Genomic DNA, 12111 nt, shown 5'->3' on the forward strand with positions numbered 1-12111 from the left:
CACCACAATGTTTGGGATATGAACTCTTTCAGTCTCTCACAGCCCCCTAGAAGAGAAAACAGATGAACTAAGGTTTTAAGGACAATCATTTCTTATCAATTCTACTGATATGTGAATATTAACTCCAATTTTCACTCCCAATAAAGCACTTAAATTCATTAAAAAGTTTGAATTATGTCCAAAGTCCATGTGGTTGTTCAACTATCAGTATGGACCAAACCTGAATTCTGCAAACTGCACAAAAAAAAGAGTAAGTCTCTGAGAATTTAGAGATGAAACAGACTGAAATTCTCAAACAGATCTGCAGAACAGGGTTATCATGTCCCCACAAATACCACTTCCCCAGTGCAATTATTATTTCTGCTCGTCCTGGACCTGGATTTTGTAATTCTCACTGTGCTTCTATGCTAAATGACTACCAGAATGGGTGGGTGTTGTGGGACGTGATAGCAATCAAAGCCTTTGCTAAAGGAGAAATTAAAACTTTTTAGCAGGGGAACAGCTGCAGACAGATCAAAGCTGTCACCTACACTGATCCATGTAGTCAGGCCTGGGTATATTAACATGGCAGCCCCTGGCTGCAAATTCAGGAGCTAATGTATTGGCTATGGCTTGTATGAGCTGAGGAAAGACATAGGTTTAGAAGTCCACGTCATCTAAGTTTAAATGTCTATAATGTCTGATCTAGTCACAGGTGGGCTACCTTTGCAATCAATAGAAAGAATATTTCGTTCCCTATTGAACTCACCTCACCAGTGTTAAAGGAGGCATGATAAAACCTGTGCCCTAGTCTCCATTGATTATAGTGACTAGTTGAATACCAATTTAATTAATTTTAAGCATTCTGAACTGGCCCCGAGCAGTGTCTAGTGCTCTCTGTTGACTATATGACGAAATTCTGCTCATAATGTAGCTGCTCTGATTTGTGCCAAAGTAGCTGAAGAGGCCAGTGTGACCAGAAAAATGAGTAACAATGTGATAGTTTCCTGGGCATGAATCTCAATGGAATAGCAGACTTCAGAGTGTCAAGAAAGGAAATTGCCTTCTGTTAGAGGGGTTCTTACTAAACTAACTTTACCTTTGCTAGTCTTCAGAATCAATAGTGCATTACGTTCTCCTGAAGAACATTTGGGAGAAGGAGGCAAAGAAATATGTTCTCAGTCACCTCTCTTGATTGGTTAGTTTCATTCTCAAGAAGTTACCTGTACTTAGGTCTGAGAATATAAACCAGTATTCAGTAAATAACAACAAAGAAAAAATACTGCCTTCCACTGAACTGTTCAGTCTACATGCTCTGAGAGTATATATGCATCATGGCGATCTTCTTTGCTATTGAGCTACAGCTACTCAACTATTGTAAGTGATAATATAGAAATGTTATATTAATAGGATTTATATTGTAATCTGATCTTTTTTTCTCAAAGAGTTATTGCTGTTGATGGGAGCAACATTTCACCCAGAGTTCCCCTTTCCAGGGGAAACAAAACATAATGGAGTTTGAACCAATTATATTCATTATCCGAAGAGCTATACTCCTGCATTCAATTTCTTTCTTCTTTTTATCATATCTTTCAACCTTCCCAGGTTAACCCGGTCTATTCAATTACATGATATTTTTCTCTCCATTTTCCTTCTTTCTTGCCTATTACCTTGTAATATGACTATTAATCAGAAGATGAAGGTTCTTGAGCCTTTTCATAGCAACTTCAGTACTGGGTTTAAGCAAACAAAATACAATCAAAAAAGTTATATGTACAACTGTGCCACAGATGGTTGCTGTTTCATGTCTCGTTTCTCATATGTGCCTGCAGTTATAGTCACCCAGGCTCCCTTTCTACAAGGAAGAGTCTGGACACCTGTAAAAAGTGTTTGGCATGACAAGGGAGGAGCCAGAAGCCAGCAGCAGATCATCACTTTGCATATCCCCCATGGTGTGCTGTTTGACAGCTAGTGCATTAGATATTCTTTGCTTGGGCTCTGGCAGAAAGCCAGCCAGTTGTTATGCCTGTGTGTTTACTAGCAAGTGCAGACTCGTGTGAATAACATGTAGAACATACTTTTTGGACCTTTGGCCTAAAAAGAGTTAGCATCTAGAAGGGAACAGTTCAGAACAAGAATATCAGGGCAGGTTTTCATGGTGCTTCAGATTATGTTGTACAAGAAAACAAGTGTCTTACAATACGGCCTGTGCTGTAAGATCCTATTTACAAATTAAATGTTATATGCCCTTCTGGGTCATTTCTTTCTCTCTCATTTGTACATTTTCCAAGACAGCCATTGTGTGTGTTGTTTCTTTGTCAGCATTGCCACAAGCTGTGGTATGCCAACACCCTGCAGCTACCCATTCAATTGATTGTATAATAGCAGTGGGCCATTTCCTGCCACCCTTGGTATCATAGAAAAAGTCAAAGTCAAACACTCTCTTTCTAACATTTGAGTTGGAAGCGTGAAGTAAGCATCATATTAGAACAGCAAAAACTACTGAAAAGTGAAATCCCTGCAGAGATGGATTTATGTGACTCTACAGAAAATCAAAGCAAACTTTTTAAAAGCAAACATCACTTTCTTTCAGAAGGTGTTCCAGTTCCACTTACTGAATAAACACCTGTTTTGACTGAAGCCAACCATGTACTTCCACTTGTTTTAATACCCTCTTGATCTGAATAATAACGTCCCAATGTTCTGAGTCTATTAAACAGCCACAGTTGTGTGGACCTTGTTTCTGACCTAATAGCAAAGTACAGCCCATATGCTGTCCACTCATACCAGTCCTTCCCAGTTCCTTAGACATATTCCCAGTTTCTGTCCGCCATATGACACTGGGCTTATAGGCAGCTCTAGCTCCTTGGTTGCAAGTACAGGTTTACCAATAATTTTTCTTATCAATGAACTATTTACAGTTACGCATTACAAGCAAGTTAGTCACAAAATAAACTAAAGGAATCCTAAATGCAAAAATCTGCTCTCTACCATGTGAGTCTTGAACTGGGTCTCAGTCTTTAGGCCACAAACCCCCTCTAAATTTGGCTTCACTGACATGTTTGTAGAAGAATGTTCTCTTCTCCTTAGGGAAACATCGCTTCCAAATTTTTTTTATCACATACTACAAGAACTGGAGAGGATCTGACACCTTCTACATGGAAACATTCAAAGTCAAGAAATGGTTGACTAGAAAGCGCATTGAAGATTTGTTCAGTACTGACAACTGTCGTAGTTTCTTAGGCAGAGTAGGTATGGATATCCAAAGGCCATCTTCATTACCTGGCCTACCTACAATGTGAATTGTGAACCTAAAAGTAGAGTCACAAGTGCAAAAAATACTCTCTCTAGAACATGCAGATTTTCCTGTGCCAAGCATGCACAAAACTAGTTAGCACCAAGCTGAAAGCCAATTGTTCAGTCACTGCCTAGTCAATTTTATGAGCAAACTCACCTGCTGCCATTTATATAGGTGGAAAGAAAGAAAGAAATACAGTATGGCCACTATGGCATTGTGTTCTTTCACAGAAGCACAGGCACAACCAACATAATCAAGGGCCATTGAACACTTACATTCAAATGGATGCTGCAATCTGTAGTGAAAGTTGCAATCCTACTAAGTGTTCAAAAAAATAAAGTTGAATTCATGACTTCATATAAATTCACCTTGGAGTCTCAGCAGAACCTAACACACAGATGCCAGTGTCTTAGAAGAAAATGCTTTTCACTTGGTTCATTCTTCTTTCCTCTTATTCCCCTTCCTTCTTGCCTCCCTCCTTCCCATGCAGTCATGAATGTAGTGAGTGGAATAACAGGCCGTGTCTAGTCCAGTATCATGGTTTAGCTCCGGCTGGCACCTAAGCACCACACAGCCACTCGCTCACTCCCCCACAGTGGGATGGGGGAGAACTGGAAGGGCAAAAGTGAGAAAATTCATGGGTTGAGGTAAAGACAGTTTAATAATGTTAAGGAAAAAAAAAAAAAAAAGAAAAGAGAAAACAACAAAGAGGGAGGAAAATAAACCATAAGAAGAACAAATGATGCAAAATAAAACAATAATTCACCACCAACCGACCAATGCTCAGCCAGTCCCAGAAAAACAGCAGTCCCTGCCCACCTACCCCCAGTTTTACTGCTGAGCATGATGTCATATGGTCTGGAATATCCCTTTGGTGACCTGGGGTCAGCTGTCCCACCTGTGTCCCCTCTTAACTCCTTGTGCCCCCCCCAGCCTACTCACCAGTGGGGTGGGGTGAGAAGCAGAAAAGACCTTGACTCTGTGCTAGCACTGCTCAGCAAAAACCAAAACATCCCTGTATTTTCAGCACAAATCCAAAACATAGCCCCATACTAGCTACTATGAAGAAATTTAACGCTACCTCAGCCAAAACCAGTATATTTAGCAAGAATCAAACAATCAGCATGTCACCTTTTGTTTGCTTATTGGAGAAAAGTGAAAAAATTAATTCTTTATATGGCAATATAGTCAACACTGTTACAAAAAATGTTCATAATCAATATATTTTGGAATGAGGTGCCATCAAGTACTGTGATGCTTGCACTTTTGATGTATACTTTTAAATTGTGTCTTTCATCAACAATTATCAAAGTGTTTGGGTAGGGGTGTAATTATTTTAGCCATTTGATGAGAAATTAATAGATGGAGTCACTAACGGAATTAAGTGTCACAGTACTTGCATCTCAGGCTGCATAAAATTTCTCTTAAACAACCATTATTTAAAAAAAAAAGAAAGGAAAAAAAAGAAGAAAAAAAAAAAAGAAAGAAAGAAAGAAAGAAACAAACAAAAAACTCTGATGGTGAAGGGAAGTGACCTAAACCTACTTTTTGTTGCAGAATACCTTGTTTGGTCACAGATTTACTCTTCAGCTTAAAATGTTTTCTGTGCAGTAAAACTCACACATTTTCCAGGGAAGCAAGAAAGGTGAATTTGAAGATGCTCTTCCAGAGAAAGGTTTAAAGTATAAGTTACCTCAGGCTTCATGAATGAATGGCCATGATCCTTTTTTTATTACCCAAAGGTGAGAACTAACAACTTACCCTTCTACATCATGATAATGGGTTTTAGAAAGAATGTGGACATGATTACACCTTGTAATAGTTCTTCTGATAATGTGTATTTGATATGCTGTGAGAGTACTTAGCAGATCTGAACCCTGATATTACTGTCAGATCATGGATTCCAGAAGAGTACAGGCAGAAGATAGGTGCTTGTCCAAAGTAAGGCAATTCAGGTCACATGCAGACGCAGAACTATAAAGCTTTAGTGAAAATTGGGAGTAGGCTAAACAAGGATTTGCCTACTGCAATTCGGTGATCCTGGGATGGATGGCTGCTAAGTAGTAATTAGTAAGGTTACAGTTTTACACTAAACCACCCTTTTCCTTATTTCCTTACTTCAGGCTTCAGAATGTACAGACCTCAATTACTGCTAGTCAATTCCCATTTAGCCATAATGCATTAAAAAAAGCTAGTTGTCAAGAAGCTCTACTTATTTTCATATAAGAAAAACAGCACTATCTATTATTATCATATCATAGCTTATTTTAATTGTAAAAAATATAAATAATTTGGCTTTCACATAGTGTGTTCTTAAAGTTAATTTCATTGTAAATAGCTAATTTTTAGTAATTCATTCCCAACAACCAAGGTGTTTCACAAACGTTATGTTCAAGTCATGTATCTCCTGATATTTTTATGTGTACAGTTGCCCACTTGACAGCTCTAGTCATCTCACATGATTTTGAGTGCCTCAGATTAATATAGAAGAAATGATATTTTGTAGCTTGTGTTCTTAGTCCACTGTTGTAACAATAGCTAACACCAATGTTAACACTCTACATTATTTAGAACCTACTTGAGGACTTACCCAAGTATTTGGTTAATTGCTTGACTGATCTAAATTATTTTGTATTATTGTGACATGGAATGTTAGGACCCTAGAAGGAACTAGAAAAGTATTGTAAGCAGAGAATTTGTATTGCTATATAAAATGTGCATAAAATTGTCTACTGAAATGACACACACAAATAATTTTTTAGTATTAAGACTAAAGGTCTTTTTCTTTGTGAATGCTTATGAAGAGAAATGCTCAAGCTTTCTACCTGTACCCACAGAGATAATTCCACTTAAATCAAGGAGAATTATGTGTTACAATTCAATAGAGCTGTGACCTGAAGCTCTAAGTAGAGCTTCAAAGATACGATATGATTCTTCCTATCTAAATACATCCAAACAGCACCTTCTTCTGCACTCTGACAAGGAGAATGACCTGAAAACAATATAATTTTATTTTAGTAAACATAGTTGTCAATTTTTAATTTGTTTTACCTCCATGTATGTGAAAAACTAAGATATTTAGGAAGTTCTCAAGAGATATTAAGGCAGACTGAGAAAGATTTACCCCAACCCCCAGCATTCAAGCACTGAAGACAGTCATTCTTAAAGTGCTATGCCTAGGCTCAGCTACCTGCTGCAGCTCAGAGAAAAGAGATTTAAACCTAGGTCTTTAGATCTTAAAACTGGCACTGATCACAGGGGCAGGTGTATCTCGATTTGTCAGGATTTGATTAGAAATTCTATCCTGGACCTGAAAAAAACCCATCAGTTATGAAACTGTTATTGAAAAGATATACATTTCTGTGAAAATCTTTGGTTTCAACAAGTCAACATTTTCTGATGAAAAATGTTATGTCAAAATTATTCTCACCAGACCTTCCTGAAAGAGACGGCAACTTATTATGACATTATTTAAAAGATACCTACTCTTTTGCTTCCCATTTGTCATCAGAATCACCTTAGAAAAATGTGTATGATTCTACAACATTTGGAAAGTATCAGTTTCTGAGAATGACATTTTAGTTTATGGGAAATCTCATAAAGAATGTTATCTAAGTTTAAAAGTAGCTTAGAAAGAAGCTAAGGTGGATGGACTGCAATTAAACTAAAAGAAATGTATGCATTGACAGGCTCAGCTCTTGCCATATTAAGCCTGTAATGGCTTTGCAATTAGGTGGAAAGTCTAATGATTCAAAAGCTATCTCTTAAAATTATATTGGAACTAAAACTGACAAGACAGAAAGAAAAGAATACTGTGTAGAAAGGCTTCATCCAGCACGACAGTTAATCATAAGGCAGGAGAAATCACCTACGAAGACATCATTGAAATGTCCTGTCCAAAGAAATTCCTTTTCCTCCAATTTGTATCACTTCTGAAGTCTGAATAACATCCAGATCAGTCAAAACCTCTACAGTTCTCATACCTCAAAACTTCTCAGAACAGCATGTTAAAATATGGAAGATTTTTACTCAGTCTGTTCTCAAAGCCAATGCTTCTTGTGACTTGCTTAAAATATTGTGTAGATCAGACATAAAGCACAGAGATTGTTGTGTGTGAGAGGGCATTATGGTTATAGCAGGTGATTTTTGGGATGGATGGGGGAACCATTCTGCACAATTTTAAGCAACACAGATAACTGAAAGTTTGTGTCATACCAGATGCCAATACTTAGCATGTTTGGAAAAGAGTCTATGGACATGCAGACATTCACAGCAGACTTGAAGTGTCATGTTAGTTTCATGCTATGTCCAGATAATAAATAAAGACATTGTTAAGGTCCATCCTGCCTGACAAAGATGGCTCACACAGCTGATGAGATTTAAAAATCTATTGTGGAATGAGCATCAGAGAAGCCCCTAATGATGAGGGCTGGCAACTTATCAAGGAATTCTGCTGATTGCCTTAATTCATGATGACATGGAAATGTGTTTGGCTTCCATTTTTATTGTCCTGCTAACATCAGCACAACAATAAAAATGAATTAAAATATTCATTAGTGGTCTTGTAAACAACTATATTGTTTCCTTATTTTAAGCTCAATTATTTTTAAAATTTTGCAGACCGTTTTTTTAGTCCAGTACCTAAAATTGGATTAACAGACTGTGTAGCTCACCGTATTCCAAACACAAAGCAGTTCTATTCAACTGGAGATAATATTGCAGGATATTGGCATGATGGAGGCAATGAAGCTCCATAGGGGAGCAACAAAGCGATGTCTCAGAGACCCGCAAAATAAATATTCCCAGCCTCTTATTAGTGTGCCCAACAGGAGACAGAACCAAGTAGCCCTAGGCATAGAGGCCTTTCTAGGGTACCGATGAACCAGTTCTAATGAGCTGTACACTCGGGAAATTATCACTTATTAAAGCCTTGTGAATCAAATGTTAACATGCACAGCTGAGCCATTCTGTCTTCCTACTTATACTGCTGTATATTCAACAGGTTTCAATATGATCCAACATACATTTCTGTAATGAAGAAAGGTAACACTGTTTATTTATGAAATCACAGAATTACAGGCTTAGGCTGGAAGGGACCTCTCCAGAGCATCTAGTCCAACCCCTCTGCTCAAGCAGGGTAAGCTACAGCAGGTTGCCCAGGGCCATGTCCAATTGAGTTTTGGGTATCATCTCCACAGACGGAGAACTCCACAACTCCTCTGGGCAATATGCACAAAGCATAGTCTTCCGCAGCTTCCTCCATCCATCCAGCCAGCTGCCACCACAACACCCACAGGTTCCACAGGCCGTTGACTCTGCCATCCCTTTCTGCCACCATGCCAGGTTCCCACCCCTCATCCCCACCAAGTCCTGCTCTGAAAACCCAGGACCCCACCAAGGTGAGACAGAGGTGGGAGGGTCCCCATTAGGGCTGGCACCAGTGGTGCAGGGCCACAGGTGTGGCAGAGCACAGCGTGTCCATGTCCCTGCTCCCCATGGAGGCTCCAACACTAGGTATGGGTGCTGTGTAAAGAGCAAGCGTAGTTTATATGCAGAAGTACTAGGCATGAACCCTACACAATGCCACTTAATTTGGATTGCAGGAGTTCCAAATGCAGTAAAGAAGCATCTGACTTCTCATTCAGAAACTTGCAGATTTTTATGGGTAAAAAATGAAGGTGTAGGGGAGAAGACAAACAAATTTAGGACAGCTGAAAATTATTTTTTTGTAAGAAAATTATTGTTTCCAGTAACCTCACTTGCCTCATTAAGTGTCTGTATTAATAAAAGAGAAACAAATTTGGTCTGGGTAGCATGAAGAAGAATGTGAGTCTAAAGAAAGAGAGAGTTCAGAGGAGTGAATAACAGCGTATTAATTGTAACATTTCTTTGATCTTGTCAGAAAACATTGTTGTGAATACTAATGTAACAATGTTATTTTTGGTTCATTTAATGAAACCTGTCCTAGAAGTAACTATTCAGAAAAAAAAAAATAGCTATGCGTTGGCTGGAAACTGATTCAATGTCAGAAAGTCAATGCCACGGGTTATCTCATTATATGCAATGTGATACCAAATTTGCCATGAAAGTTACATACTTACACTAGGTATTATCCAATCCTCAGACAAAGCGTGGAAGCTAAGGCCAAGTAAATCAAAGTTTTCTGATATCAATCTTCTTCAATGGCCTGCCTTTTTCATAATTAAGCACATTATACAGTCATTGTTAAAATTGCAGAAACCGTCCTGGGATCAGGCAAGAAAAGATTGGTCTCCTCTCAAGGTGAGTACCCACATAAATAGTTATCTACAGGTCAGTTTCACTTTTATACTTTCTTCTTCTGCCCTGTAAGTCTTGAATTATTATATGTACAGTGACACTGTTTCAACAAGGGGATTGAAAGTGCTCCATTATAGAACCACTGATTGATGCAGATTTGCCCACGGCAGAGAAGAGAACTGAACTGAGCTCCCATACATCCTGAACAAATGTTGTAATGACTAGGATGCCTTGAGGACATGGTGTGGCATCTGTCCTATTGCCACCACTTCATTCTCCTGTAAACACAATACTTGGTTAGAATAAAGGATTATAGGTTACAACTTTCAGGAGTAGTATCTGGGATAAAGACCTGGGTGGATAGAAAACCACTTAGAGTCCTAACGAGAGGACAGGAGTTACCCTTGTCCTCAGCTTTTTCAATTGGCTATCTACTAGTTATTTCTCAGGCTGCACCCATTTGCTGACTTCATGGTCAGATCCTGTGCTGAGGTACCTAGCCCTCATTATGCTGTCTGAAAGCACAAATGTTACTCAAAGTCTCAGATAATAGTCAATTACCTTAAAAAGAGGCAAGATAGCATCTAACTCTTATTACTCAATTTTTATTTTTTTTTTCATTTGGTATTATTCAATTACTTTTTAAAAAATAGTTGGAGTTGGTAAAGACCTCTGGAAATTGTCTAGTCCAACCTCCCTGCTCAAAGCAGGCTCAATTACACCAGGCTGCTCAGGACCTTGTCCAGACTGGTTTTAAGTATCCCCAAGGATGCAGACTGCACAGTGTCACTGCACAACCTGTTCCAGTGTATGACCACCCTCACAGCAGAATATTTTTTCTTATGTGTAAGTGGAATTTCCTGTATTTCAAATTGTGCACCTTTTCCTTTCACTGTATATTACTGCGAACAGTCTGTCTCCTCCCATCAGGACCCATTGATAAGACATCCCCCCCTCCCCTTTCTCTTTTTGAAGATAAACAGCCCCAGCTCTCTCAGCCTGCCCTTGTACAACAGATGCTCTAATTCCTTAATCACCCTCTTGGCCCTTTGCTGCACTGTGTCCAGTATGTCTCTCTCTCGCTTGTACTGGAGAGAGATATGGACGTGTCTCTCTTGTACTCTTTGTACTACCTCTTGGGGCAGTCCAGCATGGGACACAGCACTCCAGGTGTGTCTCCCCAGCGCTGAGCAAAGGGGAAGCATCACCTCCCTCAACCTGCTGGCAGCACTCTGCCTAATGCAGCCCAGGAGGCTGCTGGCTTGCTTTGCTGCAAGAGCACATTGCTGGCTCTTGGTCACCTTGATGTCTGCCAGGACTCCCAGGTCCTTTCCTGCAAAGCTGCTTTCCAGCCAGTTGGCCCCCAGTCCATACTGATGCATGGGGCTGTTCTTCTGCAGATGCAGGACTTCGCACTTCCCATTTTTGTACTTCATAAGCTTAATGTTCTGTGAGAGACAAACATTTTATCCAAAGCCATCCTTCAGCATGGACATAATTTTGCAGCATGCACATGGAGGTAACACCTTCAGAATCAAATAGGTCCACTGTCTTATGAAAAAATAGCCTTTCCATAATTCAGAATTTCCTGCCACCCCATGACCTCTTGCACTCCCTCCCACTGCCTCCCAAGAAACCCACCCAAAGCCAAAAATCCCAAAGTAAAAATGATTTTACCAGGAAGAACTCTAGTAAATCACTCACCCACCTTAGGAGCCTTCCAAAGAAAATGTAATTGGTCCTTTTTGTAATTCACTGTTGCCCATTCTATCTTCTAGTACCCTTTCTTCTCCTACCCTACATCTAAAATCCTGTTTTAGAAGATGGAAACAGAGTGTGTTTGATGATGAACCATGCATTTCAGCTGACCAGAAAAGCCACTGGAAATTTCAACCCTTGCCTGCTCCTCAGCGTATCATTCAAGAGTCAGCTTGTCTGCTTCTCAAAAAAAAAGTCCACCAGGTTCATAGGCTGCAGTTTGTACACTATGATTTACAGTAAACCAATAGTTTCTACTCTCCACTCAGGAAGGTGATGATTTGTTTGAGGGATTTCCTGGTTACACAAAGTTAGCTGCTTTCTGAAAGACAGCATAATGGTACCAGAATTAGCATTTCCTTCTACTCTAAAGAGCCAATAGCTGAACTGGCAAATGGAGAATGCAAACAGACCACAATATCTGTAAGTCTTATCAGCTCCAGATGAAAATTTTAGGTTTTACTTCTGCAGCTTTGCTTAGTTTGTCAAGGTGTTTTTTTGTTTTTTGTTTGTTTGTTTGTTTTTTGTTTTGTTTTGGGTTGTGGTTTTTGTTTTTTTTTTTTTTTTTTTTTTTTTCCCTGGGGAAATTCCCTACTATTCACTGATCAACCATATTGCTGAATGGTGAATTTAACAACTCAAGTACCAGAGCTCAAGGCAGAGCATAACTGCACTCACTGCCCTATCGCTGGGATAAGTTCTTAACAATATATTTGTAAAATGTTTGTGCCTTGCCTCACCTTCAAACAGAACGTTTCATCAAACAGCTCTAGATATTTACAGAAAAACCATTTACC

The sequence above is a fragment of the Accipiter gentilis genome, chromosome 11, assembly GCF_929443795.1.
Source record: "Accipiter gentilis chromosome 11, bAccGen1.1, whole genome shotgun sequence".
In the NCBI taxonomy this organism is placed as follows: Eukaryota; Metazoa; Chordata; class Aves; order Accipitriformes; family Accipitridae; genus Astur; species Astur gentilis.